Source organism: Rana temporaria, chromosome 9, assembly GCF_905171775.1.
Source record: "Rana temporaria chromosome 9, aRanTem1.1, whole genome shotgun sequence".
Lineage (NCBI taxonomy): Eukaryota > Metazoa > Chordata > Amphibia > Anura > Ranidae > Rana > Rana temporaria.
The window spans coordinates 89293918-89303235 of NC_053497.1; the positions used below are offsets into that span (position 1 = coordinate 89293918).

At 45.7% G+C, this 9318-nt stretch overlaps 1 pseudogene; it reads left to right on the top strand.

The window, feature by feature from the left end:
* The first annotated feature begins 2433 nt into the window (after window positions 1–2433).
* Window positions 2434–2540, top strand: LOC120914693 (annotated as a pseudogene).
* Window positions 2541–9318: the final 6778 nt, after the last annotated feature.

The following is a 9318-nucleotide window of genomic DNA, read 5'->3' on the forward strand; positions in this document are numbered from 1 at the left end:
GGGATAAACTTCTGTGTGTGTAAAGAAAAAGTCAGTCTGACAAGTTTTTAACAACATGAAACATTGTAATCAACTTCCTTCTTAGCGCAAACATCTGTGTGTAAATACTGGAAGTTTAACTACATATAGCCAGATTCAGAGAGACTTACGACGGCGTATCAGTAGATACGCCGTCCTAAGTCCGAATGCGCGCCGTCGTATCTTTGCGAGCATTCTTAAATTGAAATACGCCTCACTGTTGCCAAGATACGAGCGACGTAAGTCTCCTACGACATCGTATCTTGGCTGCATATTTACGCTGGCCGCTAGGGGCGTGTACGTGGATTTACACGTCGAATATGTAAATGAGCAAGATACGCTGATTCACGAACGTACGTACGCCTGTCGCAGTAAGCTACGCCGTTTACGTAAGACATACGCCGGCGTAAAGATAAACCACCAAAAAGATGGCGCAGCCCATGCAAGGTATGGACGATGGAACAGCCGTCGTATTTTACGTCGTTTGCGTAAGCGTATGTGAATGGGGCTGGGCGTAGGTTACGTTCACGTCGAAAGCATTGAGTATTTGCGATGTGATTCTGAGCATGCACGCGCATGCGCCGTACCAACGGCCCTCATTTACATGGGGTCACGGTTACTTTACATGTAACACGCCCACTACCTGCCTAATTTGAATTAGGCGGGGTTATGCCGGCCCATTTCCGCTACGCCGACGTAACTTAGGGAGCAAGTGCTTTGTGAATACTGGCCTTGCCTCACTATGTTACGTCGGCGTAGTGCAAATGGGATGCACTACGCCGGCTCAAAGATGTGCCGCTCTACCTGAATCCGGCTATTAGAGTCCAAATCATTTTCTGACACTTGTTTCTAAGGTTAAAATCAATATTTTTTGCTAGAAAATTACTTGTAACCCCCAAACATTATATATATTTTAACAGAAACCCTAGGGAATAAAATGGCAATTGCTGCAATATTTAATGTCACACTGTATTTGCCCAGTGGTCTTTTAAATGCAATTTTTTGGGAAAAAATACACTTCAATGAATAATAATAATAATAAAAAAAAAAAAACAGTAAAGTTAGCCCAATTTTTTGGTTTTAATGTGAAAGATGATGTTACGCCACGAGAATCGTGATCTATCTTCTAAGCAAAAAAATTGTGATTCTCATTTTAGCCAGAATCGTGCAGCTCTAGTTCATACATGATAAAATGTGTGTGTTGGTGTACGTTGTGTATAGTCAATGAGTGGTGGTGTGATGTGTTATTATAACAACTTGCTACTTTTGTAAATGTTATTAAAGTGTCACAAAATGGCACTTCCTCAAACTATATGCACTGTGCTATGTTAAAATACATACATGCTAATAAATAAATACATACATGCTCTATTTTTATGCAGCACACACCACCGCAGATGTATATGGTGTGTAGAAAACAATAAGGAAAAAAATAAATTCTTCCTTGCATTGAGCCTGCATTGATCAATGCAAATTATCACAGCTCAACTGTGATTGTGTAAAGGAGCCCTGAACTAACTGTCCATTGGCATGTAGGGACAAGCAAGGAGCATTCCTGTCTAAAGGAATGCTAGGGGTGTCTTGTACAGCACAGCACTGATGGTCTCAATCAGAGAGGGAGGGTATTCTAGAGAGTTGGAATATGGCGGCAGAAGCAGTGGGAGGCGCACACGTGTGGTTTGTGTGTAGTGCCTAAATAAAAGGGAGCAGTTCCAGGATAACAAGCCCAATGTGATCACATCTACAGGGCTATTTATTATGTACAAAGGCAGAGATGTGTGTAATATCCACAGAAATCTGTATTTGTTACATTTATCGAAAACCTGAGTGAAACACGTAGCACGCCTGTGGCAGGTCAGCGCCTTCCGAAAGCACAGAAGCCAGTAGTATGTCACAAGCTATAATAATAGCCAGAAAACTAGCATTTTTAGAAGTAATTCAGCAGAAGCAGCTCCTGTATTTCAGTCATGACAGATTTATATTGATATTTGTGTGTGATGTGATTGCTTGCATGAGATGAACTAGCAATGCCATTGTAACATGTAGAAGAGTGACACGGCCCCTCCACACTCCTCCCCTACTCTATAGGCAGAGGGGGGCCCTGCACATCACCCCACCACAATGCCCGAATCAGCTATGGCTGCTCTTCCTATTGGGCAAGATCATTTTCCTGAATCCCTCCTCCTCTAGTGACTTCATGATGACTGGAACTGCTTGTCACTTCTTTATAATGTGACAGAACATGTCCTCGCACTGGGGACTGGGATCATTCTGTATGCTATTCAGTCCCAACAGAGGACCCTGAGCTTCAGGATTCTACCATCAGTCATATATCTGTATATCACTACTATGATTTACTAGTTACAATGGTGTCATCCCCTATGCTCTGGCCGTGCTGATCGTGGTGTCTTCCCTGTCGCTTCTCAGCCTTTTGGCTAAGACCAAGTGTGGTATCTGTTCTTATCAGTTGTCAGCGGAGCGCTGAAGCACCTCCTACATGGGGAGGGTGGATGCAATCCAATGATGTCATTGCACCTGGAAGGATGGTTTCAGCAGTGACTACGCCGTGCTGCCCGACAGATACTGGGGGCCGGCCCATGGTCGAGTCTGAGCCATCTGGAAGGGTGCTCCTGGTGAGGATGGGTGGCTGTACTTGGTCTGGTCTTTTTGCAGAGTTCTAGTCTGGCCTTCTGGCTGGCTGGTGTAAGTGCCATCTCTGTCGGCGATCCGGTAGGAGGAGCTGGTACTGCCCTGAGAGTAGACAGGGTAAGGCCATGCAAATCCGCCGGGTTGATGGGGGGTCTGAAAGGGCAAGTATTGGTGGAGGCTGCTACCTGAGAGGCAGTTCTCCCTAAGAAAACCTTGAAGGGCTCTCTAGCTGGCAGGGATGGAGGGCTGCACTGGCCGGTCGGGGGGTTAGATTTGGAAGGAAAAGCCTATGGTGCATGTGCCCCTGGAGAGCCAGCTACAGTTGGAATTCTATTGTGTGCGTGTTCTATTAAGACACTGTGGGGTTAATTTACTAAAGGCAACTAGACTGTGCACTTTGCAAAGTGCAGTTGCACTCTGTAAGTGCAATTGCTCCAGAGCTTAGTAAATTAAGTAAATTGTGTATGTAAATGTGCTAACCCCACCTACGTGCCCCTGAGATTCAGCTCTATGGGGAATATATTGCACATAAAGCGACACTGCTCGCTCTACTCCAGTAGCAGTGAGGTGTATCAGTACAGGATAGGCAGAGTGCACAGGACAAAATAGAAGCCTAAAAACAATGGTAGGAGACCAGTGTTGCGAACTGTCAGTATTTCAATTGGCAGTCAGTAAAACGGGCACTTTTTCTCCTGCCAGTTAATGCCAGTGATAGGTTGCCATTAAAAATATATAGCTGTGACTGCTACAGTGTTCAGGCAGCACCAGGGGGGGGGGGGGCGCGGATCTGGTGAAGGCAGTGCCTAAATGTGTTGGGTGATGTCATGGTGCAAGGGAGCCGAGCGGAGTGGCCAGAGCCCTGTCTGTGGGACAGGAGCAAGGCAAGTCGGAAGCGGGACTGTCAGTACGGTTTGGACTGATGGGGCCACCAAGCATGGATAGAGACTGTCACTCTGCAGCAGTACAGATTATGGTGACACCTCACCGACACGTCACGTCCCCTCCTGAGTCACACTGCTGTCAGTGTCACTATGAGAGTTATTTCATGTGTGTGTGTCCTGTCCTTAAACTACTTACCGTATTTATTGGTGTATAACGCACACTTTTTTCCCATTAAATTAGGGGAAAATCGTGGGTGCGCGTTATATGCCGATCCTCGCTGTCTCTGAGCGCCGCCGACAAAGACCGAGCCGAGCCGAGTGTACTGCGCACTCGGCTAGGCTCGGCCACGCTCGACTCTGCCCGCAGCCACGCAAGAGGAGCAGAGAGAAGCCGAACACACCGGAAATCCGGCTCTGCACAGCTCGACCGAGGCGCCAAATTCAAACACACAACGCTGCAAACCCCGGCAGACGGACGCGACGGACACCGACAAGGCTGGACGGACTGGCAGACGGACCCGACAGACACCGACAAGGCTGGACGGACCCCGCAGACGGACGCCGGACAAGGCCCCCGATGGACGCCGACAGCAGACGGACACTGACAAGGCTGAGCATCCAAAATGTAAGTTTTTTCCTAAACTTCCCTTCTAAGCTTGGGGTGCTCGTTATACGCCGGCGCACGCTATACCCCGATAAATACGGTACCTATTATATTGAATATAATATAAATATGTTTTTTGCCCTATCATCTACATTAAATCACACTGGTAATTGCATACTGTTCTTGTTTGTAATCTAAATACTGAAATTTGCTCTTAAAACCGTAATTTTGTAACTTTTGGAAATACCAGTAAAAACTTGGATGTGCCAGTAAATTTTGGGTGTGGTGTAAGTAATTTTCAATCTGGTAGATTGACAACACCGTAAGAGAGTTTAAAAAAAAAATTGCTATGTCTGGAGCCATGGTAGAATTTATATTTTAGAACAATCAATGTTAAAAAATATTTGAGTTAGTATCACTTTAAAGTGGTAAAACAATACTGTAGACCCATCGGCCATACAGATCATTTGGTTCACATTCATCCCAAAGCAGTACCTTCCTGTTTTCTTCCTTTTTTGTCAATTCCCATTACTTTTACGAAATCTCCCTTTCCAAAAATCTAGGTCATCAAAAAAATAACAGCAAGGACACACAGGGGTTGATTTACTAAAGGCAAATAGACTGTTCACTTTGAAAGTCACTCCAGAGCTTAGTAAGTGAGGTAAAGCTTCACTTTGCAAAGAGTACCTAATCACATGCAAGGTAACAAAAAAAAAATGCATTTTTGCTTGTACATGATCGGATGATGGAAGTCAGCAGAGCTTCTGCTCATTTACTAATCTCTGGAGCAACTGCACCTGCAGAGTGCAACTACACTTTGCAAAGTGCACAGTTTATTTGCCGTTAGTAAAGCCCAGTGATGTAGCATGGGGGGTGCGAGGGGGGGCCTAGGCCCCAGGCGCAACATTTGGGGGGGTGAATCCCGCCCCAGTATGTGTTACCCTCGCTCCATACTCCTAATTTCAATTTTCTGTGACCCCGCACTCTGGCCGCCATGTTCTGTCTCAGGCCGGCCCCTGGCGCCCTGTGATTGGGCGAAAGTGGTCATGTGCGGCAGGTGGGGTTGGCCTGTCCTCAATCGCGTGGGAGCGGGGCTGGCCTTTGCTGTGAGCTGTGGCCGCTGTCTTCTCCTCCTGCTCTCCTCCTCCCCCTCTCCGGGTAACCGATCATGTCCCCGTCGGGGCAGGCAGGCTGGCAATGTGAAAGGTGGCGGCGCAGAGGCAGAGCAGATCATGGAAGTAAAAAGGTAAGAGGCTCACTCGTGAGTTTTGTTGCTGGTCCAGGGGGAAGTAGATATGGTCTAGGGAGAGGGAGCAGCCAGAAAGTCAGTGTATAGTGTGTGTGTGTGTAGTGTTTCGTGTATTGTGTGTGTAGTGTATTGGTCTGTGGGTAGAGTATTGTGTAGCGGTCAGTATGTAGTGTATTGTGTAGTGGTCTGTGGGTAGTGTAGTGGGTAATGTATTGTGTAGTAGTATAGTGTAGTGGTCAGTGGATAATGTAGTTTGTGTAGTAGTGTATTGTGTAGTGGTCAGTATAATAATCAGGTAGGTTAGTGTGGTGTGGTTTGTAGTTGTCAGTGTGAAGTGTAGTTGTGTGTAGTGTAGTGGTCTGTGTGGTGTGTAGTGGTCAGTATAGGAATCAGGTAGGTGTACTGTGGTGTGTAGTGTAGTGGTCAGTGTGGTGTGTAGTGTAGTGGTCAGTGGATATTGTGTAGTGTAGTGTAATGTGTAGTAGTATAGTGTAGTGGTCAGTATAGGAATCAGGTAGGTCAGTGTGTAGTGTAGTGTAGTGGTCAATGCGTAGTGTAGTGGTCAGTATAGGATTCAGGTAGGTTAGTGTGGTGTGTAGTGGTCAGTAGTGTAGTGGCCAATGGATAGTGTAGTGTAGTGTAGTGTATAGTGTAGTGGTCAGTATAGGAATCAGGTAGGTTAGTGTGTAGTGTAGTGGTCAGTGTGTAGTGTAGTAGTCAGCATTGGAATCAGGTAGATTAGTGTAGTGTGTAGTGTGGTGTGGTGTGTAGTGTGGTGGTCACTGTATAGTGTAGTGGGTAGTGTAGTGTATTGTATTGTGTAGTAGTATAGTGTAGTGGTCAGTATATAAATCAGGTAGGTCAGTGTGTAGTGCAGTGGTCAGTGTGTAGTGTAGTGGTCAGTGTAGTATAGTGGTCAGGGTGTTGTGTAGTGGCCAGTATAGGAATTAGGTAGGTTTGTGGGGTGTGTAGTGGTCAGTGGATATTATATTGTGTAGTGCAGTGGGTAGTGTAGTGTATTGTATAATATAGTGGCCATTATAGGAATCAGTTAGGTCAGTGTAGTGTAGTGGTCGATGTAGGGATCAGGTAGGTTAGTGTAAGTGTCAGTATAGGAATGGGATAGGTCAGTGTGGTGTAATGGTCAGTGTATTGTATAGTGTAGTGGTCAGTATAAGAATCAGGTAGGTTTGTGTGTAGTGTAGTAGTGGTCAGTATAGGAATCAGGTAGGTGAGTGTGGTGTGTTTTGTAGTGTAGTGGTCAGTGGCTAGTGTATTGTGTAGTAGTATAGCGTAGTGATCAGTATAGGAATCAGGTAGGTTAGTGTGGTGTGGTGTGTAGTGATCAGTATAGGAATCAGGTAGGTTAGTGTGGTGTTGTGTGTAGTGGTCAGTATAGGAATCAGGTAGGTTAGTGTGGTGTGGTGTGGTTTGTAGTGTAGTGGTCAGTGGCTAGTGTATTATGTATTGTGTATTGTGTAATAGTATAGTGTATTGATCAGTATAGGAATCAGTGTGTAGTGTAGTGGCGATGTAGGTATGTTAGTGTAAGGGTCAGTCTAGGAATGAGATAGGTCAGTGTGGTGTGTAGTGGTCAGTGTATTGTATAGTGTAGTTCTTAGTGTAGTGGGTAGTGTAGTGTATTGTGTAGTAGTATAGTGTAGCGGTCAGTATAGGAATCAGGTAGGTCAGGGTGTAGTGTGTAGTATAGTGGTCGATGTAGGAATCATGTAGGTCAGTGTAGAGGTTAGTGTAGTGGTTAGTATAGGAATGGGGTAGATCAGTGATCAGGTAGGTCAGATTAGGAATCAGGTAGGTCAGTACAATTGTAGGAAGGGAGGGGACTCAGGGAGTGCGGAAAGTCTGCAGGTTAGGGGGCACAAATGACTTGCCTTGCCCTGGGCGCTGACAACCCACGCTACGCCTCTGGTAAAGCCACAGCATCTGTGTGAATGAGTCCTTACAGGCAATGCTGTGCTTCACCAAAAAAACGAAAATGTTTGTAGGGTTGTTAGAATTTGATCTTCAAGCCCTGACAGAATCTTCTTTCCTTATTCAAAGTGACATCTCTAGAACAGGTTGGGGACCCAGTATAGAAAACATTAGAACTTGCAGAAAAGATCGATTTATGTTGCATATAAAGCTCTATAAATCCTTGACCAAACGCCGTCTGCAATTATTAAAGTGAATCTAATGCCAAGACTCTTTTTTTCGGCTTTGGAGAGATTTTACTGAGACATTTGTAACACACAAGGATTAAGGGAAGCGTTAACTTTGCATCTCATTTAATATAAATGCAGACCATACCATCTGTCTACACTGGACTTCCTATAAATCTCTATTACAGAAGTAGACATTTTTACACAAGGGTTGGATCTGTGCCTGCATTCACCAACTATTTTCACACCATTTATTTCAAAAATTGCAGTTTTGTAGAATCGAGTTATTCAAACTGGTTGCTTCCCTGTAGCATTTTGTCTTTTGCTTCTGCATATGTTCTTCAGTATGAAGCTGCTAATAATACAACACTTTATACACCCATTTATTATGGGCAATATACCCATATTACAACTTTCCGAAGATGAGTAAGAAACTTTTACCGCCAATATCCTTGGACAGTATGGCCCAGATTCACAAAGCACTTACGCCAACGTATAACTAGTTACGCCGACGTAAGTGCAAATGTGCGCCGTCGTATCTGTGCGCCAGACCCACAAACTAAGATGTGCCTAAAAACAGGCTTCACCCCGCCGACGTAACTTGCCTACGCCGGCGTAGGGTGGGCGCACATTTACGCTGGACGCATGGTGGCGCTCCCATTGATTAGCCATTCAAATATGCAAATGAGGGAAATACGGCGATTCGCGAATGTGCGTGCGGCCGGCGCATGCTACGCGAGATGCGCGTAAGTTGTACGTTCGGCGTAAAGTTATTCCCCATAAAGGAGGCGCAACCCGGCAACAGACATGCACAGGTCTGCACCAGGGAACACAAGCCGACGTATTTTGCGTTGGACGTGTGTCTGGCTGGGCGTACGTTATGTTCACGGCGTACGTAGTGATCCGGTGTAGCTTAGGCAGTTGTGCCGGCGTAGTTGTGAGCAGGCGCATGGGGGTGCTGTGTCGTCACTGAGCATGCGCAGTTCGTAATACGTACCTGTCTGGCGGTCGGCCCATCATTTGCATTGGGCCACGCTTCATTTGCATGGGTTCTCGCCCACTTCCACCTACGCCGCCCTGCGCCCTCAAAACCTACCCACGTTGACGCAGCGTTGGGAGCAATAGCTTGCTGAAAGCAATGCTTGCCTCTCCGCGCTACGTTGGCGCGGCGTACGGCGTTTGCGCTACGGCGGCGTAATGTGCGCCCACACTCTGTGAATCTGGGCCTATATATATTTATACTGTAGATATCTGCAAGGGTCAACATCAGCGAAAGAAGGATACTGGAAAAACACTTTTTCTTTTCAGAGCGACAGGTTTGCTTGAAAGTCTATGTAAATCTATTTTTTTTTTTCATATTTGTATAGAGTAGGGAAGGGTTAAAACCCTTTTTTAGTATCTATGTTGCATTGGGGTGATTTCCCTACCTGTCCTGTAGACACAACAGGAGGTGACAGGAAATCTCTCCAAGGTGAAAGAAATGCTCTTAGACAGTTGTCACTCACTGTAATATTGCGGGCTGTCTAAAAGGTGATTTCCATGATTTGGGGGAGATTTGCTCTCATGTCCTGTTGTGTCTATAGGACAGGAAATGATGGGAAATCTCCCCAATGGGACACAGAAGGTAAAAATCCTGACAGACAGTTTAACACTTTAAAAAAAGTTTAGGCTTTATACTATACTTTAAGGCCCAGATTCTCAAAGGACTTACGACGGTGTATCACCATGTACGCCGTCGTAAGTCCGAATGAGAGCCGT